Genomic DNA, 25,809 nt, shown 5'->3' with positions numbered 1-25,809 from the left:
AGGTCTGGATGTCTCAGAGGGACACCAGGTGACACAGGGACTGTTGGAACAGAGCTCTGAACAGAAATCAGGTCAGCCTTCAGCCCAAGCAGCATTTCAGGTTCACCAGCACCTCTGTCTGCTGCCCAAAAGACTCAGCAGGTCCTGTCAGAAGCTGGCAAAACTTTCATGAAATAAATTATCGTCAGGTTTTGTAATGAGCCAAAATAGGGGAGGAAAAAGAGAAATTCAGGGAGTGGGAGACATTTCTAAAGTCATTTTTCTTATTTATCAAACAGACTCAGGCAAGGTCATTTTGTGCCTTTGACCTGGGTACAGAAGGATTTTAAACCATCCCAAATCTTTGCTCTGGTCCAGGCTGGATCAGCACATGGGATCAGGGATGTGCTGCTCGTCCCCACTGCACTGGTGGCTCCCCCAGCTCACTCCCAGCCTGCCTTTGCTGCACCTCTCACCCCAGGCCGTGGCAGGTGGGACACTGCTGCTGGGAGCCTGGTGGCATCTGGTGGCTTCCAGAAGAATAGGGTGATGTTTGAGCCAGCTCACAGAGGTCAGCACAGGCAGGGTTTCCTTCTGGTGAGAAACTCTCCGTGGCATTGGAGAGGCTGATTCCAATCTGAGCACTGCAGAGGAGTTGTCTGCTGTATTTTCCAAGTCCTTTATTTTGCTCAGAAGCAGTGAAATGGATTTTCAAGCAACCTCTCCTTTCACCCACTGATTCTTTGCTGGTAACATGTATTTAATTCCAGAGCAGCGTGTTCCCAGAGTGTCTGGAAGGTAAATGAGAAACTTTTGCTATTCAGAAGGAAAAATAAAATGTCTTTCACAGCTGCTGCCTATTCTTACAATTGTTGCTACTCCAAACAAGTTTGCCTGCAATGTGAAATAAATGTCCTCATTTATAATCCTTGGAAATCACAAAAGAAGCAGGTGAAGGCTTCCTAGGAAAGAGAGTGTGGGAATGAGAGAAACAGCAATTACGGAGCGCAGGGACTGAGATGTTTTGGGATGATTTTGTACTGGGAAAATGGAAATGGCCATGACAGGAACATCTCAGGAAGGGAAAGACCCTGGAGATTCCCTCCTGGCCCCATCCAAAGGTTTTCAGCAGGGATGGAGGAAGGGCAGGGCTCTGAAAGATCATTTTTGGACCTACCGTTTCATCAGCATTAAAAACTGGGATGAAAAGTCACACTTAACTTTCAGGTTCCTCCCAACCAAACCCATTCCATGACTGTGACAGTAAAGGCAGCCCTGCTGAGCACAGGGATGATCCCAGCTCCATGTCAGCACTTCCCTGCCTTTCCCAGGAATGCTCCAAAGGGCTGGCAGTGTCCACAGGGACACCCCCGAGTCCCTGCAGCTGGTGCTGGAATTGCAGCAAGATCTGTGGCAATTCCTGCCACAAACCTTCCCCCTGCTCTCCTGTGAATGGAGCATTTTTAATTAACACACAGTTTCAAAGGCTGCAAGACTTCCTAAATCAATGCAAATTCTGTGTTTGGGCAGGAGGAGGAGGAGGGGGATTTCAGAGCCCACTCTGTGAGGAATGAATATCATCTCATGGCTGCTCCAGTGCACAGATGTCTGCTCAGGAATGGATTTCTGGCCATCAAACATTGTCTTTGATGCTGTCAGACAGCTTTGCCGTGTTTGATCCTGATTACCCTGAGCATCCCACTGTGAGCTGGGGTGGAATTAGATGGGAAAGGATCCCAGCAATTTATTCCACATTGCAATTGTCCCGTGAAGTATTTCTGTGGCTGAAGTTACACACACCTTCCCTGGGTGTCCTGCTTCAGGGAAGATTTTCCTGATTAAAAAGAGGGAAGACAGAGAAATATTGGAGTGAAGAGGCTTCCCAAACACTAATTAAAGCAGTGGATGGAACCCACTCCAGCCAGATCCAGCTGTTCCTCACAGCAGGGACAATAAAATCTCACTTGCTGGTTTTCCAGCATACCCCAGTCACACCTTGCCCAAAATTTAGGAATATTCAGTCCCCTAAGCAGTTCTGGATGTTTGGAGCTGCAGTGAGAGGTTTGGGGTGTTTGGAACTGCACAAAAGCAGCCCTGAAGGTATTTCATTTTTCTCATCCCCATTTCTCCATGAGAGAGAAAATACAGAAAGTAAAGTTCTCCTCATCAGTCTCAGATGAGGGAATGTATTATCCATTAAAAGTCTCAGATTTAATGATCCTGCTTTGTCTGCACCTCTTTGGCTCATCACAATATTGTCATTTATATTTATGAGATTAGAGAGAGATTTAACATGTTATGAACTTCCCAAATCCTTGGATTAAAAACAAAAAAAAAAAAAAAAAGGAAGAGCTTTTAATTTTAAGTTGAACAAAACAAACCAAGCCAAATATCAAGGGGCAAGAAGAGAATCCTGGTGGACAGAGAAAAGTGGAAAAGCACAAGAATTCCATTCTGGCTTCAATTTTGGAATGTCTTTCAGGGGGCCAGTTTATCAGTGCCAGGCAAACTGCTGGGATTAAATAGAGTGATGTCCCTGGGACAGAACACCTGGGAAGCCCCAGGTGGTGACCTCCTGAGCTGAACAGGGCAAGGATGAACATTCCCCCTAATTGGATGATTTCCCCCCTGCCTGATGTGTCACCAGGAACTCCTGGCCTGCTCCTTTACCAGAGATCTCTGCCAAGGAAACTTCCCAGGCCTGTCACAATCTGCTTTGCTTCTTCCCACTAATCCTTTGGCCTCTTTCCAGGTTTTTTGGTCAAAAATATCAGAAAAGCCTAAGAGCTGATGACATGGATAACTCAGAGCCAGACTTGTACAAAGGAAAGGAGCACTGCAGGTCTCTGCCTTGATTTCCTCACTTATTCATCCACTTCATTCTACCAAACCACCCTCTGTGGCTTTGACCAAAAGCATCTCCTGAAATCCCAGACCTTGGAGGTCCAAAGTCTTGAACTCAATCCCCAAGGTCTGCCCACCTTCTCCTGGCTGTGCCAGGCCCAGCAGCCATTCCTGGGGAACTCCAGGCAAATGAAGGTCCCCGTGCCTCCTGACAAATCTTCCACACCAGGACCTGGGACAGGGACATTTGAAGGGTTCTGAAGGGCCGGGGGCCACAGGATTGAGGGAGAAGACAAATAGTGGATTCTGGAGCGGGTTGAAGTCTCACCACTCACAAAATTGTCCTGCCAGGCCTGAACCTTGTTCATCCTTTGCCTTCTGTGTGTGCAGCAGCCACAATTCCCCTCCAGACCTGCAATTCCTTCTGGGCCCAGCCAGTCCCTTCCTGACCACAACAGTGTCAAGGACATCTCCACCCTTGCTGCTTCTGGGCTCTCCTGCAATCCCTGGGCACAGCATTTTGGATCAGTCTGGAAAAGCACTGGCTCCGTTTCTGGGTCAGAACCTGTGGAAATCAGCATCTTCCACAGTCATGGCTTTGAAAAGCCAGCTCCAGCAGGGAGGGGAGTGACCTTTCCAGAGCAGAAGGATCCTTTCTGAAGCTGCCAGGAGAGCATTTTGTTCTTGCACTGCTGAGCCCTCTCACAGAGGGCTCTGGGCTGACTTTTCTCCTTCCCCTACTTTAAATTATTTTCCTTACCTTGAAATTACTGCCAGACTTGGAAGAGAAAAGCAAAAAAAGAACTTTTTTTAGGTGAAGTATGAAAGAAAAGTGAAGTGGTGCAGAGCAGGCCTTGCCTGTGTGACCAGACCCTACTGAGGTTCTCCAGCCCTTCCTGGAGGGACATGGAAGGGAACAAGGAGCCTCTGGGTGACCGGGAATATTCCTTTTCTCCATCTCCACAGGCACTTGGGCAATGCTGTCCTCACCTGCAGTGGCTCCACAGGACACGTGACCCTGCCACACTGACAGCTCTATTTTGCTCCCACTCCAAGATGATTTGCAGCCAAAAAAATAAAAAATAAAAAAAATAATAAAAAAAAAAAGTTAAGATGCAAAAGCAAGAAAATTGTGTCAATGGTGTTTGGCTGTGGCCCAAGCCCAGGAACACAGCAGGCGTGGGAGCTCCCTTGGATGTTTTTGCTTGATGAACGCCCACTTGAAACGGCTGAGGAATTTCAATATTTGGACAGATGGCTGGATTCCCAAAGCCAAGTTTAAAATACATATGGAAGCTCTTCAGGAATTGCAGTCTCTTCCTTTGCTGGGAGTTATTTCTTGGAAGAAAATATTCATTTTTTGTTGTTTGAATGACCACAGTTGGGGACCTCTTCCCACCATGGGCTGCACTGGACCTGAGATCATTTCCTTACTTGTGTTCCCCTCCAGGATATTGGGAAGGGCTCTCCTTGGGATCCTTGCCTCTAAAACAGACTGGATTTTGCCTGTCCAGGTAACAAATATCAGTCTTTCCTCCCAGCAGAGCTGCTCCATCCCTCTGCTCATCCTGGAGCCTCCTCTGGGCTCTCCCCAGCAGCTCCAGCTCCTGCCTGTGCTGGGCCCAGGCTGGGGCAGCTCTGCAGGTGGGGTCTGACCTGAGCACAGGGACAGAACCCCCCTCCCCTCCCTGCTGCCCACGCTGGGGCTCAGCCCAGGGCAGGGGCTCCGGGCTGGGGCAGCTCCAGCTCTCACTCCCAGCACGCACAAGGTGCTGCTCCATCTGCTCATCCCAGCCTGGATGGATCCTGGGGGCTGTCCCCAACCCAGGTGCAGCCCTCTAACGTGGCTCTTGGCAGGATCAAACCTCAAGCAGGTGCCTACAGATCCTATAGATCCTACAGATCCTACATATCCTACAGATCCTATAGATCCTATAGATTCCATGGATCTTATGGAGCAGACGGAGCCCTGGAGCCCTCCCTCCCTCCTGAGCAGAGTGGGACCCTCACAAATCACCCCTGGCAGACAGAATCTCACTGAGGATGAAGATATTTGCTCTGTTAGCATGGAAAACATGCACTCCAAGTCTTGTTGGAGTGTAAACTGCCTGGAAGCTCTTTTTTCCCAAGGAATGTATTTATTCAATCCCTCTTTGATCATCCAGGGATAGAAGCCTCAGCTATGTCTGTGCACATAAAACAATTTTTTTGTTGCAGCGACCCAAGCAGGTTGGTTTAGTGACAGTGATTTATGGAGAGCTCCCTTTTTGGAGGCTATAATGTTAATTAATTGCTTCTGGAGGACTTGGATAAAAAGCATATTTACTCCTGCCACAGTCAAACGCTCAATATTTTGTGCATTCCCCAAATCTTTCCCATGGATGTCCACAGAACAATGGCCCAGCAAACGAGGCAGCTGCAGGAGGAGATCAGACACAATTCTGAAATAGTCAATTATTTAGATTAATTAATGAGTAATGCCTCTGCATGCATTTTGCATGTCATTTGAATATTCCAAAGCCAGAGCTTTCAGTTGTTACTGTGCCTCTGGCAGAGCCACATTCCTTGCAGCAATCCCAGGGAATGCTGCTCTGCAGAAACTTCAGGATTTCTTCTTGCCAGGAGTCCTTGGGAAACCCAGCAGCATCTCTGAGGACCATCAGGGATTGGTGTTTAAACTGGTTCCAGGGCAGAAGAAGCTCTGTAGGTATCTCGGTGAGTAGGGAGGTGTCCCTTGGGGTTGGTTCTGTAAATGCCTGGAACCTGCATTCAGATCCTTATCTGTATTCAGGCACCTCCCTCCCACAGAATTACCAGGGATTATGTGCTTTTAAAAATCCTACCGGGTTCTTATTTGCATTTTTATGTGCCTGGCTGCATTTATAAAAAAACCAAAACATTCCTGGCAGCCAAGTCGAAGGGAATCCAAGGGGAATCCCCTGGTCTCTGCTCACTGCAGGACTGGGGACAGATCCACGTGCTCAGTGACACTCTGCTGCTCATTTCTGGCCTCTGCAGCCTTTAGGGATCATCATCCAGAGCTCCAGAGTCCCAGCATGGTTTGGGGTGGGAGAGAACTTAAGGATCACCCAGTGCATGGGCAGGGACACCTTCCAGCATCCCAGGCTGCCCCCAGCTCCATCCAGCCTGGCCTTGGGCACTGCCAGGGATCTTCTTTGGGCACTGCCAGGGATCCAAGACCTCCCCAGCCTCACAGACTGCCACTGAATTCCACAGGGAAAAGCTCCTTGGGAATGGTGTCAGTCCATGCTGAGCCCTGAGGAACTCGAGGGCAGCACAGCCCAAAGCCATGGAGTGTGCTGATGAGCACTGTGATAATAATCAGTGTAAGAATGAGCAATTCCCAGACAATTTCCTGCTTTTACTGAGCTCCTAGGTCTGGATTCAGGCTGAAATTCCCCAAACCAGGCTGTTGTTTCTGAGTTTCTCCCCATCCAAGCCTACAGAGCAGCCCAGAGAGCCAGGAGGGAGAGAGGCTCCTCCAGGCTCCCTGCTTAGAGTCACGGAATTGTCACGGTTGGAAAACACTTGTAACTCTTCACCAAGGCCAACTGTCAACCCAGCACTCCCAACCAAGCAATTCCTTCCCTCTGCCTCACCAAGACAGAGAAGGAAAACATGCCAGGAGATGTGGGAAGACTCCTTATGCCAAGGCAGCCCTCAGCTTTCAGAATTCTCCTTCACAAGGGGACCAAAAAAAAAAAATTAAAATAATTCTGCTTAGAAATGTCTAAGAAATAAAATGGAACCTGCAGGAACCCAGGCCAGAAGGGTCTGCACAGGCTGAGGGAACAGAGAGACCAGACCAAGGCTGTATCTGGAAGCACAAATGCTCTGCCTTGACATGGGAATGTCCTTCAGGAGCAAAACAAAGCTGAACATCGAGGTGTCCCAGCCTCTTCCACAGGAGCTGAGGGAGAGTGGCACAACCTCCCAGCCCTCAGTGACACCTTCCCCTGTCCCTGGCTGCTGGAGGAGCTTTCTCAGCCATGGAGGTGATAACACCGATACTCCCAGAGGAAAGAAAGTGGAAAGAATCCTGCTGGAAGTGGAAAGAATCACTGGAAGTGCAGCCCTCATAGGCTTGAGCAGGGGTGAGAAGCACAAATACAAGGCATGGATTGCCACAGGAGCCCTGAAAGAAGCCGCTTGTCCCCTCTCCCTCCACACAGCCAGCTTGGGGACCTGCTGAGAAGTCTCAGAGCACTGAAAGGTCCTTTGCTGCTCCCAGCCCTGTGGGACATTGCTCTGATTCCTTGGCCATTCCTGCAGCGTGCCCTGCTCAGCTCCCTGCAGCAGCTCCAGGGATTCCCCTCGCTCCCTCTGTTCCAGAAAGCTGATTGGGATCGAGCCTTTGGGCTGATTTTCAGCCAAACCCTTCCTTGCCCTGCAGACAGAGCACCTTGAGCAGGTGGTGCTGAGCACAGCAGCAAAGCCGGGGATGCTCTGGGAGGGGAAATTCCCAGTGGGAATTGGGTTCCAAGGCTGATTCCCCACGGCTGCAGGGGAGGGTGAGAAACCTGGGGGCTACTGTTGGCTTCTCCCTGAGAGCTGTCACGCCTTCAGCTGCTCCAAATAGGCACCGTGTCCCTTTGGATCCTGCTCCATCCCACGGAATTCACAGGCCAGGAGCCACATTTGGCTCTGTCTGAGCCTCACACGGGCAGGGAGGGAAGAAAGAGCTGGCAGCCCCCAAGCTGGGCTCGTTTCTGAGTGCTCTGCACTCTCTCCTGACAGGCTCTTCCCATCCTCTCCCCGTGTTCTGTCATCCCCAAACCGTTCCTTGGGCTGTGTCTGACCAGCGAGCGACCACTGCCATCACTGGAGAGGCTCTGGCAGGCACTGCTGCAGTAGATTTGGAATATTTGAGGCAAATTTGGGATATTTGTAGGAGATTAGGGACTTTTGCAGGAGATTTGGGATATTTGAGGCAAATTTGGGATATTTGCAGGAGATTTGGGATATTTGAGGTAGGCTTAGAATATTTGTAGAAGATTTGGGACATTTGTAGATGATTTAGGAGATTTGGGGTATTTGCAGGAGGTTTGGGATATCTGAAGCAGATTCGGGATATTTGTAGATGATTTGGGATATTTGCAGCAGGTTTGGGATATTTGTAGATGATTTGGGACATTTGAAGGAGATCTGGGATATTTGTAGATGATTTAGGATATTTGCAGGCAATTTGGGATATTTGAAGTAGATTTGGGATATTTGTGGATGATTTGGGATCTTTGCAGTAGATTTGGGATAGCCCAAGGCCCATCTAAGCACTGGGCTGGTCACTGCATCAATTGGTCCACAAAGATCTTCCAAGTTCAGGAGTTCTTAGAAGAGCCTGTTCATGGAAAAAGCCTAATCTGATGGAGAAAAAATTAATAAATAGTTTAATAATCTTGCCAGATTCGTTTTGGGTTTATATCTCTTTGGATTCACCTGGTCTAAACAGAGGCTTAAAACTCCATCCAAAGCCAGTGTGTAAATTTAAGAAACCCCTCCATAAAATGCAATTAATTGGAACAAACAGAAAGACGACCTGACGCATAAATTCCTGCAAATGGGAGCTGATAGAAGTGGAAAAGGCTGGAGAGTTGGAAGAATATTCCTGTCGAGGCAGCCACGTCTGTGTGGAAGTGCCATCTCAAGGAGACACCTTTCAAGCTGCAAAAAGGTTAAATTTTGAAGTCCAATCCTCTGATAAATAAAATATTCCTGAACTCTGCATGACTGCAGGAAGAGCTGGGGATTAGCAGAGGCTGGAATGAAAAGCCAGCCCACGTGTGGGTGTGGAGAGGGGGCTGTGCTTGGCACATCCTGGAGATCCTGCAAAGGCTCGGAGAGAAAAGGCTTAAGGAAAGGCTGAAAGCCTGAGGAAATCTTGAGCTGGACATGGGATGCTGGATTGAGGATCTGATGGATATATGGCAATGCTTTGAAGGCTGAAGGCAGAATCAGCCCTGTTTAACTGAGGCACGTTTCTGTGGCCCTGGGCAGCAGCAGTGCAGTCACTCAGTACCAAAGCAGGTCCCACCCAGGAGCTGCTTGGTGCTTCACAGACTCCTCCAGTCCCATCTCTGCCAGGTCCTCCCAGTGACCCTGAACAGGACCAGTGCAGGGTGGGCAGAGCTCCAGGGCCCCCTTCCCGCTGGGAAGGATCTCCTGCGAGGCACTGACACTCCCTGAGGGAACAGAAATTCTCCTCCCATGAGCTGACCCACAGTGTCCACACCTTCAACTCCTATTTCATTTCACTTAGAGGATGAGCCAAGAGCTCAACACTGCCTGCAGCCCTCGTCCTGCTGAGAAGGAACTCGTTCGTGTGGGATTATGGCAAATAAATTTCAAGGAAAGGAAGGTAGCTCATTAAAACAGGATGATTTTTGCTGGCGCTTTGCACCCACGGGAGCTCTGCATGGAATTCCAGGGGTCCTGGGCTTTCCAAACTCCTCAGAGACACCTGGGGAGGCTTTGGGAGCTTGGGGGATGCTGCTTTTCTTCCCAGTCAGTCTCTGTGGGAACACAGGGCAGGCTGAGGGGGAACATCGCGCTGCAGTGGAAAACAGGGAGAGTCCTGCCTCAGGAACTGCCTCCTTCATCACCTGCAAGAAGAAAAATTCCACCTTGAGCTCATTCTGCAGCGCCCAGTGGGATCTCCTGCCTGCTCCCCACAGCACAGCAGCTGCCAGGTGGCCTTGCTGGGATGGCTCCAGGCTGTCCTGCACAGCTTCCCAAGGAAGCTGAACAAAGCAGCTGCCTGCAAGCCAGGAAACTTTCAGCCTTTTATATATTTTTTTTTGATCTCCTTGAAGGTTTGGAGCTCTGTGGCAGCCAGAGAACGCAGGTGCTGCAGCAATTAGTGCAGGACTTCCATGGAGCCATTGAACATCCCAATTATCTGCTCTGACAAAGGCTCAGCTCTCCCCACATCTGTTATCTCCATTTCCAGGAGCTCCTTTGTAACCCATGGATTGCTCTTGGCTGGCTCCTCTGGGAGATCTGCCTGTGGCACTTCCAGCTTTCTGATTGTCCAATTACCTCCATCCCTCCTTTGCCCTGTCCCATCCTGTCGGCTGTTCCCTGCTGCAGGGGGTTTATCCAGCCCCTCACATGCAATGGCACATCCCTGCCTGCCAAACCAAGACTGTGGGAGCAGGAGAAGTCTGGAAGGAGATACAGAATTTGCAGCAATCCCACAGGAAGGGGGGGATTAAATCCCAGCTTGGCTTTCTGGGATTGTTCCATGCAACAGAGACAGCCGAGGGCCAGGACAGGCAGGACTGGAGGGAATGGTTCAGACTGACAGAGAACAGCTTTAGTGTGGGATATTGGGAAGGAATCCTTCCCTGTGAGGGTGGGGAGGGCTGGCACAGGGTGCCCAGAGCAGCTGGGGCTGCCCCTGGATCCTGGAATATCCCAGGCCAGGCTGGATGGGGCTGGGAGCAGCCTGGGACAGGGGAAGGTGTCCCTGCTATGGCAGGGGTGGCACTGGGTGGGATTTAAGTTCCCTTCCAGCCCGTTCTGGGATTCTGGTACTCAATACTGGTCTCAAAAATGCCTCAGGAAGGAAAGAACTGAGCAGTGATTTCCTCAGGTTTTCATTTTGTTTTTTCATAAACTTCACATTCCCAGAATTTCATTCTCATTATACACACCTGCTCCTACACCTGCTGATACCTTCTGGTAACAGAGGCATCTCTCAGTTTATAAAAATGTCAGTTCAATACATTTCTGCAAAATATGATAGGACTGGAATTGAATCTTCTGTTTGTTTGGGTTTCCATTTCATTACCAAGCCACTTGGCAAAACTGAGCACATTTATTTTATATTAGTGTCACCACACCTCCATTTACCTTCCTCCTTCCACATGGGGAGTGAGAGGACTATTTAGTTATTTCCCAGGTGGATTCAGCTCTTTCTGGTGGGTCCTGGGGCAAGAATTCAACATCTTCACCTGCTCTGTGAGGGAAGAGTGGGGTGCAGGGCTGGGCTGGGGCTGGCACTGCCATGGCAGGTCAGGGATGTGCTTTGTTCCAGCACAGTTATCTGTGCTGTCATCTTGGAGACAGCAAACATGGCAGGACAGAGACGAGAAGGAGGGAATGGGAGGAGGATGAAGTTTTAGATGATGCCAGGAGCAGGACAGACCAATTCTGGATATTTGGGCAGAGCCTTGGAGCAGTTCCTTCCTCACACCTCTTACCTGCTCCCTTCTGCAGGAACATGCGAGGGTTCCGTGGACACATCCAGAGGTGGAACTTCCACAGACCTGCCCAAACATCCAGAACTGGGCTGTACAGACACAATCCCTCCTCATCACAAATCCAGGGCTGTTCACACCCTCCAGTTCAGCAGCATTCCCTGGAGCTGCTCTGCACTCGGAGAGACAAACTCACCTTCTCCCTGGCTGCCTGTTTGTGGGTAAGGCTGTGATGAGTCACAGAGATCCAGGAGCTCCTGGGGGCTGGGAATCCATGGGAACAGCTCATTTCCAAGGGACCAAGCTCAGGTATGTGTGCACAGAAAGCAATTCCTTCTCCTCTGCTGACTCATTTCCCTGGGAGAGCGGCACAAGGGCCAGAAAAGCCTTGCCTGCATTGTTAGGTCAGTCCCTTCCAAATTAATGATTTCTTTTTGCAGCTGACACTTGCTGTGAACACCTGGAGCTGCCAGAGGGGCTGTCAGGCTGACAGAGGCTGCCAGGGAACTCAGCCACTCCCCAGTGCTCCCTTAGAGCCGGCCCAAAAGGAGCAGCTCAGGAATAATCAGACAGAGCTTCCTGCAAGGAACAGGCACAGACAGCTCCAGTTCCCCTGGATCTGCTCAGCGCTGCAGGAGCCCAGGGGACTCTGGATGCTGCTGCTGATTAGCCTTTCATTTGTGATGCTGTAATTAAGGACAAATGCAGGGAATTCCTAACGATGCCACAATCCTCGAGACCCAGAGATGTGAGAATCTGGACAGCATGGAAGGCAAAAACCTCCTCTGCCAATGCCAGGGCAATTGTAGCCCAGTTAAAGGACAGTCCAGGCTGATTCCTTCTGGGCAGAAAGGTGAGCTGCTGGTGCTGGGGGATGAATTAAGCTTTGGTGTTTTCCTGCGGTGAGCAGAGCAAAGCCCCTGCTGCCTCACACGAGCCTGGCTGTGGGCTCTGAGCCAGGATCTCTCTCCTGCCATGAAACCACAGAATCCTGCACTACAGCACAGGGTTGGTGTCATCCCGCTAAAGGGGGGCACTGCTGGGGCACAGTTCTGCAGTGGGGTGGGCTGAACCCCTCTCCCTCTGGAGCCTCACTCAGGGATTCAAATTGAGGGGAGCTGGTTCCTCTCCTCTCCCCACACCACCATGAGGAATCCATCCAAGAGCTCATCCACAGCCTTGAATCACGGATGTGTTTGCCCCAGTGAGCTTTTACAGTATTTTTTTAAGCATTCAGCTCCCTGTAAGTAGTGTCTGTTAATTTCTCATGAATAATGATTAGTCTATAACTCCAATCAGTCCTTAAGATCCTGCACCTCATCAGGAAGTTAATTACACTTAGTTAGCAATTGCAACAAAAGACGTGCTTCTTGTTGACTCTGCTCCAAATCCTCATTTCTTCTCCTGACAGGCCTTGTCTCATCTCCCTGGGAAGCATCTTGGCCTCCATTTATTTACAAGACTGTCTTTATTTCAAAGAAATTCTAAAGTGACCTGACAGGAAGAAATCTGAGGAAATTAAGAGGGAGGCCTGGCTGACGGCAAGAAAACAAGCTGAGATTTCCAGTAATAAGTGTCAGCTCGAGCAAGGAGATGTCAGATCAGCTCATTAGAGTGCATGAAAGGCCTTCCCCCCCCAGCCTGGCTGCATCCCCCAGTTACTCCAGGACTGGTTATGGAATTGCTCTGGATTCCCTGATTTGCACGGGGCTCTGAAGCACGTGCAGGGTCTTGAGCACGGATCCCTCCTGGCTCAGGCTCCTCCAGGAGCAGCAGCAGCCTCTGCACCAGCTGCTCCAGGCCCTTTTCCAGCTCCTTTTCATGCCCTGAATGTGCCTGGAGGTCTCCAAGCACTGGGGACAAACCTCGGTCACCACCTCCATCCCTGCCATGTGTCACATACATTTATTATATAGAAATGTGTCCCAATTATTCCTCAGGAGCTGCTGCCACTGTACTCTCTCTCCAAAACCACCAGCTTAGAAGGGAAGATTCCTTTACATCCCTTTTATTCCTGTTTATTCCTGTTTATTCCATGTCCTTTACAGGTTTGAGTCACTGACACCCTGTAGAGGTGATTCTCTCCCTTGCCCTTTAGAGGTTTCTCAGCAACAGGACTCGCATTTCTCCAGCAAATCTGAATTTCTTGGCATTCCCAAGGGGCTGCTGATGTGCTGATGGTCTCTGTTTTCCCATCTGGAATTCTCCTAAAGAGCTCTGAGGGTGATTTATAGCTACCAACACTCTGCAGTGGTTTTTCTCTTGAACTAAGGATTATTCTCCACAGAATCTCCACCTTCAAGTAGTCCTGTGGCTCCTGTAGTTGTGGCTTTCAGCTGCTTGTGTTGCTACTGTTGATCTTTGTTCCATTTGCATCTCATGTGCTACCACAAATGTTTGGTCTTCACCTGCCTGGTGACAAAGAAGAGAAAAATCAGATCAAGCCTCCCTTGGTGTTCCCGAGCACTGGAGCTGCCACAGAGGGTTTAAAGATGTCCTGTCACAGGGGAAGGGTGTGTTCTGAAAAGTGTGGAACGCTCTTTTCCTTCAGTATTTTGATTTTCTATCCATATTTTGAGACCTGTTATCCTCAGTATGGATCCCAAATGATATTTGCTTTGAAGCCATCCAGCCTTCCCTGGGCTTGTTCCTAAATAGGGAGGTTTCACCTGGATTCAAAGGCCTGTCTATGCCTCTGATTTTTAGTGGAAAGGGAAAGGACTCATTTTGCTGGAGGTTTTACAGCCCATCCTCTCCAGGATGGAGATTTGTGGCAGATTTTCATGGAGACTTTTAGTGCCTCTTGGTCTGCACGATATCCATGGATAAACTGCTCAGGAAAGCTGGGATGAAACCAGCAGAGAAATGGTCAAATGAGGGAAATCTGCATTGCAGGCCGGGAGCTGGGGATCCTCAGAGGATTTGGGATTTTTGCTTACAAAGGAAGTGTTTAATGTGCCTTTAGGTGATTGCAGTGAAAAATTGCAGGGAGTGGCCAAGCTGAGGAGCAAATCCCTGTCCTGCTGTGGAATGGCACTGGAATGCTGCGGGAGGAGCTGGCTGGAGAGGAGCCCTGGGGCTGGGGCCAGCAGAGCTGGCTGAGGTGGCTTTGGGGACACCTCCCTGTCCTGTGAGGAGGCTTTGGGGACACCTCCCTGTCCTGTGAGGTGGCTTTGGGGACACCTCTCTGTCCTGTGAGGAGGCTTTGGGGACACCTCCCTGTCCTGTGAGGTGGCTTTGGGGACACCTCCCTGCCCTGTGAGGTGGCTTTGGGGACACCTCCCTCTCCTGTGAGGTGGCTTTGGGGACACCTCCCTGTCCTGTGAGGTGGCTTTGGGGACATCTCCTTGCCCTGTGAGGTGGCTTTGGGGACATCTCCCTGTCCTGTGAGGTGGCTTTGGGGACACTTCCAGTGCCTGTCACTGCTCAGCCTCTGTCTGGCTGGGCTGAGCACAGGGAAGGGTTGCCTGAGGCCTGACTGCAGCTGTTATTGAACCTTTTTTTGTGGTTCATGACCCTCAAACTCCTCTGTGTGCTTTGGCAATGTGAGCTGGCCCATGTCCCTGTGCTCTGCCTCTCCTCCCTCCTCTGTCCCCACCCTGCTCTGTCCCCTCAGGGCAGTCATGGCACCGATCACATCATCCCAGCAGCCTTTTTTGGGAAGTGCCACCACCCTGCTCCTGCTATTCCCAAACCTGGGGCTTTACCTGGGCCTGCCTCTGGATCAAACACAGCTGTTCCTCCCTCCCAGCCTCCTCCTTCTGTTTGTTTATAAAAATTCTCCATGGCTTCCACATTCATTAGCAGCTTGCCATCTGCTGTCTTAATAAAGTAATAAATGAGTGTCGTGGTGAGTTTCTTGACGGGCTTGAAAGCTTCATTTGCATAAGTATTTTCATCCATCTCCTCTAATTCTGCTCCCCTTCATCTGCAGTGTGTCCTGACTCTCTCTGCTCCTGGAGGGCTCCCAAAGCTCTGCAGACGCTGGGACAGGTGTTTATAAAAAATAAAACAAGCCCTTGCAGGGTCCCAGCTTGGTGTGTCCTCACTGACTTGGAGAGCAGAGCTGCTGCTTTCAGAGTATTGTTCTTATTTAAGCAACAAGAGGCTTCTTCCCACCACATCTGCACCTTGCCGGGCCCTGGGGCTCAACCAGAGCTGGGTTTCCTTGGTTTCAAAGCAGAGCATGGCTTTTTTCACTGGGTGCTGCTAATTTGAGGTCATGTATGTGAAAATAATCCCATTTTAGCTGCTGTCATTGCTTCCTCCAGGTGTGTTTGTGGAGCAGGGAGGGTTGATGCAGTCTCCCAGCACTTCTGGAGGAGTTAAAGGCATCAGCAGAGGGTGCAGGACTGGTCCCTGCTGCTTTTCTCTCTGCTTGTCAATCATTCCTCACTCATGGCGAGGGTGGCCCTGGCTGTGGATGGCTGCAGGGTTTAAACATTCAACATCCACACCTGCACTGGGACAGGAATCTGTTTTAGCAGGCTCAGGTGTGTGAGGGATGGGTGGGAACCAACTACAGCTAAAGAATCTTCCCAAACTCGGGCTAAAGGAGCTGCACAGTCCTTCCCTGCCCTCCCACTTTAAAGGCTGTTCTCATGGAATCGCCTGAGCTGGGAGGAGCCCACAGGGATCACCCAGAGCAGCTCCTGGCCCTGCACAGACCCCCCCAACAATCCCACCCTGGGCACCCCTGGAGCTCTCCTGGAGCTCTGGCAGCCTGGTGCCCATTCCCTGGGGAGCCTGGGCAGTGCCAGCACCTCTGGGGGAAGAACCTTGCCCTAAAATCCAGCCCAAACCTCTCCTGGCACAGCTCCAGCCATTCCTCAGCTGCTGTCCCTGTCCCAGAGCAGAGCTCAGGGCCTGCCCCTGCTGCTTTTCAGGAGCTGTGACTGGGATGAGGCTCCCCTCAGCCTCCTCTGCTCCAGCTGAACACACCAAGAGCCCTCAGGTGGTTCTCCCTCTAAAAAAGTGCTTCATTCCCTCGTTTTGGTGAGGCTTTTCCAACAGAAGTGTCACCACGCCCTCTCTCTGCTCCTGCCAGCCCTGTCCTGGCTGTCCCCAGGGTTTGGGGCCCCTGCACCCCCTTGTCTGATGAATCTGGGGGGTGTGAGGGGCAGCATCTTCCTCAGGGCACCGTCTGCAGCAGGACCAGGGCATCCTCTGCACCTCCCTCTGAGCTGGCACCATCAGAGGGGTTCAGTGGCAGGCTCAGAGGGATGGGAACAGCCGGGGATCACCAGGAGCTCCTGATCCCACTCTTCAAGTGCACCCATTGATGTCAAACAGGGATTAAAAACCATTCCCATGGCATGAGAATCCATCAGAGGGTAAAATCTGACCTTCAAATGATTCAGAAACTTGACCACAGAAGCCACGTGTGACATTAACACCCAAAAAAGCTGTTCTGTCTGTGGTGACTGCCCCAGATCAGGCAGCTCCAGGTAGGGCTGAAGGCAGAATGTGAGACCAACAGCTGGGTGGGCTTTTGCATTGGTTTTGTGGCTTTATTTTTTTATTATTTTATTATCATTAGTATATTATTATTAATTTTTTTTTTTTTTTTTTTTTTTGCCCCTGACAAATAGTGCATGCACTTTAAAAATGCAGTTTCACAGCTTTTTGTGAGTTAGTAAGCTTCAGCTGGGACAAAAAATTAGAGTAAAAGAGAGAGTTAAAAGCCCAAGTTAAAGGAGAGTGGGGAACTTCTGTTTAGTTTCTGACACTTTCCTGTTCTGGACAAGGCATCAGGCTTCTCTCAAGGAAGCACCCTGAGAGCTTCTCGTTTTCCTCCTGGACATCCAACACCTGGCCAGGAAATGTGGGAACTGCCAGGATGGGCCACACACAGAGGCAGCAATTCCCTGACCCCCAGTTCAATCTCAGATGCTCCAAAGCCAACATTTTCCTCCCCTGAACATCCAGGGGACGGGATTAGAAATGCCAGCTCTGCCTTCCCATCCATTAAGTGCTGGGCTCTGGGAGAGCTGACAAATCACAGAGGTTTGCAGTGCACATGGATTTCTGCTGCTTCTGCAAACTCCAGTAGGATAAACAAGGACATTTTTCATCCACTTTAGGAGCACTGAAAGCAACTTTTGATTTTAATTTGAGCTGGGATTCTCCCTGTAACACAACCTTTGACTCCTGCAGCTCCGGTTCTGCCTGGAAGGGCTCTGAAAAGCTCCATTCAGAACACTCATCCCAGCATGTTTTCAATCCCCAAATGTGCCAGGTTGAAAGGTGATGTGGTCAGGAGATAAATGTGCTTTCAAGACTCCCTTTTCTCAGGGTTTCAGGCAGTTGCACCTTCGAACCCTCTCAGTTACAAACCACGAGTCAGAAGCATCTCTGCACTAGTGCCTGGATTGGAACAGGCAGGATTTAATAGAATTGACAGGATTTCATAGAATTGACAGGATTTAATAGAATTCTCTATCACCTCGGGCAAGAACAACTCAGACATCTCAGATATTTGAAAACAATTAATACCCCTGACTGAGGACAGGCTGCTAGAAAGAGCAGCTCGCAGCAGAGCCGAGATGTTTCACTGCAAGGAGCACCCGTGCAGCCTCTTCCCACTCCAGAGGCACTGGACAAGGATCCACGTCCCAAATCAACCTGCAATCAACATTTCTTCTCTCTTTTGCTTGATGAAAATGGCATAGGTTTATCTGGCCTGCATAGCTGCCAGTTTCCAGCAGTGAGGGAAAATTCTTGGAAGGTGGAGAGAGGCAGTAAAAAGGTAAAATGGTGAAGGCACACCAAGAAATAAAATTTGGTGTTGTCTTTAGGGGGAGGAATGGGCTGTCCTTCTGTTCCCAGAATTAGGGCATCTCCTGATGTAAAAGGATCACAGGGATAACCCAGAACAGCTCCTGGCCCTGCCCAGACCCCCCAACAATCCCACCCTAGGCACCCCTGGAGCGCTGTCCAAGCTCTCCTGGAGCTCTGGCAGCCTTGTGCCCATTCCCTGGAGAGCCTGGGCAGGGCCAGAACCCTCTGGGGGAGAACCTTTCCCTAAATCCAGCCCAAACCTCTCCTGGCACAGCTCCAGGATGGGGTTCTGTCCCTGTCCCAGAGAGCAGAGGTCAGAGCTGCCCCTCGGAATTCCACTGATTCCTGTTCAGCACCTTCTGGGAGGGTGGGGAGGCCCCTGGATCAGCTGTGGCTGCCCCTGGATCCCTGGAAGTGGCCCAGGCCAGGCTGGATGGGGATAGTGGAAGGTGACCCTGCCCATGAATGATCTTTAAGGTCCTCCCCAAGCCCAGCCTTGTGGGATTCAGCTCATGGGAGGCCCAAGCCCCACACCCAGCTCTGGCTCACTCCCTGTGGGAAGGAGTCAAGGCTAAAAGCCCTGGATATTTTCCTCACCTGTCTCCTGGAGCTGTCCTGAGCCCATACCCCACTCCTCTCTCCATTCAGGGCAGAATTTGGCTCCCACAGCTGCTCCTGGCTGGAGTTGGAGGCAGGCCAAACACCAGTGCCAAAGGCAGGCCAGACGGCACTTCTGTTGGGAAAGCCTCCCCAAAATGAGGGAATAAAGCCATTTTTAGAGGGAAAACCACCCGAGGAGGGCTCTTGGTGTGTTCAGCTGGAGCAGAGGAGGCTGAGGGGAGCCTCATCCCAGTCACAGCTTCTCCTGAGGGGAAGGGCAGGGGTGGGGGGATGACCTTGGCCCAGAGCTCCAGGGAAAAAAACCCTTTTTGCATTTCAAGGCACGGATTTCCATCTCCTGAAGAAAAGCAGCCTCACATCCTGCTGCAAATGGCTGACACGAAGCTTCCAAGGGCTAATGAATTTCCCAAGAACTCATTTGTAAATCCAATAATTAGTTTATGAATAACAATTAATTAAAACTTGGATCCCCCCAGAAATGTAGCATGTCATCCTGTCCTGGGTTCTGATTGATCTTCCCACAGGAATATTGCCAAGGCCTGAGACACATCTCTGGGAAAAATTAACTGGAATCTGGCACAAAAGCTATATTTTCGTAAAAAATTGATTGAAGGGAAATGCAATTATTAATGATTGCCATGTGTAATTGCTGTGATTATGGGCTGCATTCTGGGGGAAGGACACATCATTCAGAGAGCTGGCACATCCCTGAGCTCCATTTGTCACCGGGGCTGGACAGAGGGGGGGTCCTGCCAGGCCACCCTGTCCCAGCCCGTCCCCAGAGGGTCAGGATGGACCTTTGGGATGGCAACTGAACTTCCCAGCCTGGAGCTCCTGCTGGGAATGTTTGGTGCTGTCCTGGGCTGCTGTGGGCACAGAGATGGTGTCACCTGGGGACTGGGGTCACCCTGACCCAAATCCTCTGAAAACATGGCCAGACTTTATTGTTCTTGTTTTACCAAGAAGTGAAAGTACAGGAAACTTGAAACTCTCAGGAGCAAAATCCTTTTGAAAGTGGTAAGAAATGCTCCAAAATCTTACTCCCCCTTCTGCTGAAGGAAAAACACTGAGCAGGAGGCCCAAGTTCTGAAAAAGAGACAACATTTCACTTCACGTCAATGGCAAATTTTAGTTGACTAAAAATAGTGTTTTTAAAGGGAGTCTTCATCCCACTTACAAAGCAGCACCAATCTTGTTTCAATGTGACATGTGCCATTTTGCTTCTGAATTTTTTGGTGCAGCAGCTGAAGCAGAATATTCATTATTTCCCCAATCTCTATGCAACAAAGCGTTGGTTTAAAAAATTAAATCTGAGTTAGACCAATACCTTTTGTCTGCTTTTCAGTAGCTGAGATAAACCTAGACCAGCTCACAGCTGTACTTGCTCTGCTTTTTAGTCTGTCACTGAATCTGCCTTTATTATTTTCGAAATGATTTCAGGCTGATTCTGCATTTCTTCCCATGCTTAAAAAGGAGATAATTTGGGTTCTTGATTAGTTTTTGTGTACAAAATTTTAAATTATTTTGAGTAAGTGAGGCAATTCCCAAAGAAACAAACAGTAGCAAGGGAGAAGTGGCTGTGGCAGCAGCCAGGCTTTGTCCCTGCTGTGTCCTGCAGCGCCCTGGGTCCTGGGCAGGCTAAACAAGGCCCTGTGAGGGACATCTGCTGTTGATCCCATCCCTCTGGGGCACTTCCCACTCAGGAGATTCCATAATTCCATGATTCTCTCTTCTGTACCCCAGACACTCAGGACGTGGCCTCTGTTACCAGGACTATTCACAATTCCCTTTTCCCTTACAATCTCTTTGGTGCTCGCTATCCCCAGCCTTCTGAAACCCGAGCATTCTAAAACCTCACAGAAAACTGGGAATTCCCATGAAGCCCCAATTTACAGGAATTTCCTGTTCAGGGCAGAGCCCAGCACACACAGATGTGCTCAGAAGTGAGGGCTGTGCTCACCCAGGGCTGGGCATTGCTCTCAGCAGGAATTGCAGGTAAATTGCCCCTGGGGGAGCTTTTCCTTGCCTTCCAAACCATTACAAACCCAGAATTTCCCAATTTCCCGCTCCACACAGGAAAAATGCTGGCGTGCTGTAGTCCAGAAAAGCACTTTAAAGTATTAAAGCAGTTTTAATTCTGCCTTTCAGTAATGATGAGGAATAACATGTTATTGTCAGAAGGCTTCTGAGATCACACACCAGCCAGGTTTGAAAGTTTATTTGATCTTCTCCTTATTTTTCTCCCAGTCCTTAAACTTGGTGCTCCTTCCTCCGTGTGAAGAATTCTTTGAACTGTTCGAATAGGACAGGTCATGCCCTCCTTCTCTGATGCCAGTGAAAAACATCACCCCAAGATTCAGCCCCTCTCTGACTGGCTTCCTAATGACCTGGAAAACTGTTGCTCCAGGCATCTTCCATTTCTCCCCACTCAGGCTGGAAAATAAGAAAGTAAACACTTGTCCATCAAAGGAAGAGAGAGGAAGATGAACACAAATTATCCACAGGGGTTCCTGGGAGAGTCACCTGCAACCAGATGGGAGGTGAGACCCAGACACAAGAGTTCTCTTACCTGGCTGTCTTTCCCTTCAGCTCCACAGCCAGAGGAAGTTTATCAGTTCCCAGAAAACTTCTGAGCTGTTTGGGCACAAATCCTGTGGGGAAATGGCACAGCCCAGAAAGGCAAACAAATCCTGGGCTGCATCCAAAGCTGTGGCCAGGGAGGGGATTCTGTCTCTGGGGAGACCCCACCTGGAACAGTGCCCAGCTCTGCTGTGCCCAACGTAAGAAAAAGGACAAGGAAGTGCTGGAACAATTCCAGAGGAGACCTGGAAGCTGCTAAAGGGACTGGAGCACCTCCCCTATGGAGCCAGGCTGGGAGAGCTGGGAGTGTCCAGCCTGGAGAGGAGAAGGTTGTGTGGAGAGCTCAGAGCCCCTGCCAGGGTCTGGAGGGGCTGCAGGGGAGCTGGAGAGGAGCTCACCAGGAACTGAAGTGACAGGACAAGGGGGAATGGTTCAGACTGGAAAAGGGAAATTCAGGTCAGGTGTATGGAAGAAGAGCTGAGTTTTTCACCTGGAGGGGTGTTCATCCTGTTCCTTGTGAATTTTGTGCTTAAATAAATCAACTTCTTATTTCTCTCTGAGAAATCCGGCTTTTCTTTTCCTTTCCCTAAATACCACACATCTTCTCTGAGTGCCAAATTAATTGTATGGGTGTTTAGTATTAAATATGTTAATTGGTTTATGATTTTAAATTAATTAAAGAGTGGTCTTCTGGGAAATTTAGCATCTCCTGTCAAACCACTTTGTTGTTTGTAATGAGTCCAAAATCAAAATATCCCATCCTTCTTCAACTTTCTGCAGAGTTAAAACTCATTAAATTGTATTAATTTCTTTATTTTTAATTTAGCCACAGATTGACTTTTTTCCCCCCTCAGTAATTGGCTGCAGCTGTTTGGTGCCTTTGTCACCAGAACCAAGGATATGTTTGAGTTATTAGTGAGGAATTCTTTGTCCTGCTAAACCTGTCACCTCTTCTTTATATTCTTTGTCTGGATGGAGTTTGAGCTGAGAGTTCCCACTTAAATCTGTGTCTTTGAGCCCCTCCAATATTCCTTTGGGAGAGAGAAGTGCCCTTCACCCCATCCCATGGCAGATTTCTGAGGGAAGATGTAGAGGTAAAGCTGAAATGAGTTTTCTCTGCTGACTAAAAAAGGAGATTCAGTGGCCAGAGGGGTGAAATATCAACTGAGCTGATTGAGAAGAGCCCATTCCTGAGCCAGTGGAGCAGCATTCCCATTAAATCAGGGGCTTGGGATGGATCTGTCCACACACTTTTCTTAACTCACAAACAAAACAAAATGCTCCTTGAGCTCTGAACTCTGACTCATCTGAATATAAATCAGAAAACAAAAACAAACAGAAAAACAAACTTGAATCCTGGAAGTTCTGCTTGGTGGAAAGGAACAACTCCCTGGAAAGGGCCCAACCAGCACCCTCAGTTATGGGAGGGTGGAGAGGGGCCCATTCCCAGCCTTGCTCTCCGTTCAGAGCCCTGCCCAGCCCAGGTCACCCTTTTTCCTACCCAGGGTGGGGCCACCATCCCTGGAAGGCTTCAAAAAATGTGTGGATGTGGCACTTGAGGAGAGGCTTTAATGGTGGACATGGTGGGGATGGGGTGTGGCTGGACTTGATAACCCTGAAAGCCTTTTCCAGCCTCCAGGATTCTGGGATTCTGTTCCTGTGTGCTGCTTTCTGCTCCTCCCAGCTCCTGCTGGTGTTGCTGGTGTTGCCTCGCTCCCTCTCCTCCTGCCTATCCTACCCCAGCTCCAGGGCAGGGATGGCTCAGGGATCCTCTGGATGCAGCACAGAGCAGCCAAGCTCCTCTGCACACACAAAAAAGAAGTGGGAAAATGAGCTGCTCTCCACTGAGAAAACAATCCTCTCCTTGCTCTCAGCAGCAGGTGAACACTCAGAGCAAGCTCTGCCAGCAGAGCACCATCTCCCCACCCAGGAGATCGGCCCTTCTGGCACAGAACAATCCTCCCTCACGGATGAGATAATGGGAAAATAACAAAAAAAAGAAGAATTCCCAAGTGACAGCTTCCTTTATTGCCTGGTTTATTCTCTTCCCCAAATCTGAGAGTGAGCAGCTCACAGAGCTGGATTGAAATCAGAGTGTGGCCCACAGACAGCATCAGTGCCCCATCCTTTGTCCAGGATCTCCTCCTGCCACGTTTCACAGCCAGCCTCAGGGGGGCTCTAAAGCTGAGGCCGAGAGGGGCTGAAACAGGATGGAAGGAGAAAGGATTTAGGATTTACCCTCCTGCTGTGGGGCTCAGCCCCAGTTTGGACACAAGGCTGGCAGTGTAGGCTTGAGCCCAAGCCTCTCATCGCTGCTCTAAGCTGAGCCATCTCAGGAGCTGGAGGGTCCCCAGAGATCCCAGCCAGGGCCTGGAGCCCACCCCACCATCAGCTGGGCTCTAAAGGAGCTCTCAGTGCCTCCCCATGGGCACAGCTCCCCTGTGGCCCTGTGAGCCTGGCCAGCAGCCCAGGACAGAGGGATGGCTTTCCCTCTCCTTCCTCCGGGCACAGAGCAGTGAATTCCAAGGCAGAGCGCACAGTTAATTTCCAGGGAAATTGTCTTTTCCCGGTCGGTTTTGTCTCCTGGCAGTGCACAGAGGCAGCTCCATTATCTGTTTGTGCCAGTGCTCGTGGGGCTGAGATGTCTCTAATTAAAGGCAGGCCGAGCTGTGGATACAGGAGATCTTAATTACATGTGTGAATAAAGCACTGAGGGAGATGTGAGGAGCCAGCAGATCAAAGAGCAAAGCTTGGAAACACACAGATGTGTGCTTCCTCCAGGAGAGTTTGGGAGGATCCCTAGGCTGAGTCTAACCTGGAGAGGTGTCTGGGACACTTTATGGCTTGAAGGGGGTTTCAATGGGAACAGCACCAAGAATCTGCCTCTCTTTTGATGCAAACATCCCTGTCAGCCAAAAGGAAGGTGAACCACATTTCTTCTCAGCTTTTCAGAATGTGTTTACACACAGGGAAAAGTGCTCAGGCCACACTGGTTGTAAAACCTCTCTGGAATTTGAAGGAATACATGAGGAAGGTGTAATTCAAGCACTTTGGGAAGTCTCAGCTCAGCTCCCTCCACCTCCAGAGAGGGAGAAGATGCTCCAGTGCCAGCCCTGCCCTCCATGAGAGAGGCAAATCAGCATCCAAGGACACTCATTCCTCAGCTTTGCTGCATCCCTGGCCAGGTGCCACCCCAGTGTCCCCAAATGGTGCTGCTGGACAAGTGTCCTTGGCCAGAGGGGAAGCACACTTGGCTTCCCATGCCTTGGTCTTGCCAGAGGGAATCCACTGGGACTGAGAGTTACTGGGCAGCTCTGGGAGCAGGGGAAGGACAAGCTTCATGTGAATGTTTAACTGGTCTGATTGCAGCTCCTTGGATTTTTATGTAATGGACACACACATAAAAAAAAAAAAATGAACCACAGCACAATCCAGTACAGCTCTGCCCAGAGATGGGTGGAGAAAATCCCAGGATCCCAGGATGGGTCAGGTTGGAAGGGACCGCAGCTGGTGCCAGCTCCCTGCTCCAGCAGGGCCATCCCAGAGCACAGGACACAGGAATGTCACGGGGATCTTTTGTTCCCTCGTGGTTTGGGAAGGGTGGGGAAGGTGTTGCTTATCCAAGGGTCCTGCTGGGCATGGTGGGATCTCTCTCCCACCCAGGAGCAGCTCAGACCTCACCAGGTTTCCATTCAAACACAAAGCTGGGACACAATGAGGCCTCCTCAGGAAAGGGGAGGCAACAAACCCACCTGGGCTGCTGAGATTTCCATCCCCACGTACTGGGCTGAGGCTGGGTCCTGACAGAGGCACAGACACCTCCACTCCCCTCTGGCAGCAGCCCCACGGGATAACCCCAGGATGGGCAGGGAATCTCCATGACCATGGAGATCAGATGATTCCCAAATCAAGGCATGCTCCCAGCAATTCCTCTGGACCCTCCCCATTCCCTGCACCACATTTTCCACCACCTGCAGAGCTCCCAGACCTGGATCTGGAGCTGCAGCACCTTCCTGGGACGCACTGCGTGAGTGGAGCTGCTCAGGCTCTCCCTGCAGTGCTCTCATCTTTCACCAGTATAACAAATAGCAGCCACCCCTATTTCCCCAGAGTTTGGATAAGCTTTTCCTCTTCATGGCATTACTGTTTTCTCATGGAGCAATTTCTCCCCTGTCTTGGTTCCTTCCTGCAGTGGCTGAAGTTGTTTGGATGAAATGGATGTTGGATATTACCAGGGAGGCTCAGAGCTCCTGGATCATCCAAACCCCCTGCAAGGAGCTGGGGAGGACACAGAGAGCTGCTGAGAGGTGCAGGGAGCAGGGTTACACTGAACATTCATCCCTGCACTTCATTAGCTCATGGCCATAAATTCTGTGCCTCAGCTCTCTGTTTTATTGCCATCAAACATTATGGACTCTTTCCAAGCCCAAGCCGTGATGTTGGGAATAATCTGTCCAGCAAGCAATAAAGCAAGGTGCTTTTAAAAAATTTACTCCGTTGCTTCCAACCCAAGAGAAGCAACCTTTCCTGGAATAATTCCGGGGAAGCAGGGGCTGGGAAGTGTTGAGTCAGCTCGGGGGGTGTGGGGAGGTTTCAGGGCACGTTCAGGCTCTGTTTGTCTCCTCTTGTGAGATGCAAAAAGGCAGAAGATCTGTTGCCATAGTTACCTGAACACTTCATAATCATCAATAGGTTTGTCCTCCTGACACAGCACTGTGGTCAGGGATTGATGCCACCCCCGTTTTATGGAGAGAAGCCTCAGGCAGAGAGTCCAAGGACACTCAGG

General features: G+C 50.2%; 2 long non-coding RNA genes across 2 annotated transcripts; one reads left to right on the top strand and one right to left on the bottom strand.

The window, feature by feature from the left end:
• Positions 1-4,073: 4,073 nt before the first annotated feature.
• LOC147649777 (uncharacterized) lies at positions 4,074-11,438 on the bottom strand. Its single transcript, XR_015277954.1, has 2 exons — positions 11,239-11,438; positions 4,074-9,443 (listed from the first exon to the last, which is right to left on the bottom strand). It is a non-coding gene; the product is annotated as an uncharacterized LOC147649777 (long non-coding RNA).
• Positions 11,439-11,482: 44 nt separating this feature from the next.
• Positions 11,483-14,905, top strand: LOC147649776 (uncharacterized). The gene is made up of 3 exons (XR_015277953.1): positions 11,483-11,895; positions 12,454-14,337; positions 14,402-14,905. It is a non-coding gene; the product is annotated as an uncharacterized LOC147649776 (long non-coding RNA).
• The last annotated feature ends 10,904 nt before the right edge of the window (positions 14,906-25,809 follow it).

Source organism: Cyanistes caeruleus, chromosome 19, assembly GCF_971803275.1.
Source record: "Cyanistes caeruleus chromosome 19, bCyaCae1.hap1.1, whole genome shotgun sequence".
NCBI classification, from domain to species: Eukaryota; Metazoa; Chordata; class Aves; order Passeriformes; family Paridae; genus Cyanistes; species Cyanistes caeruleus.
The sequence above is the reverse complement of the archived record's forward strand: the minus strand, read 5'-3'. Positions and strand labels throughout refer to the sequence as shown.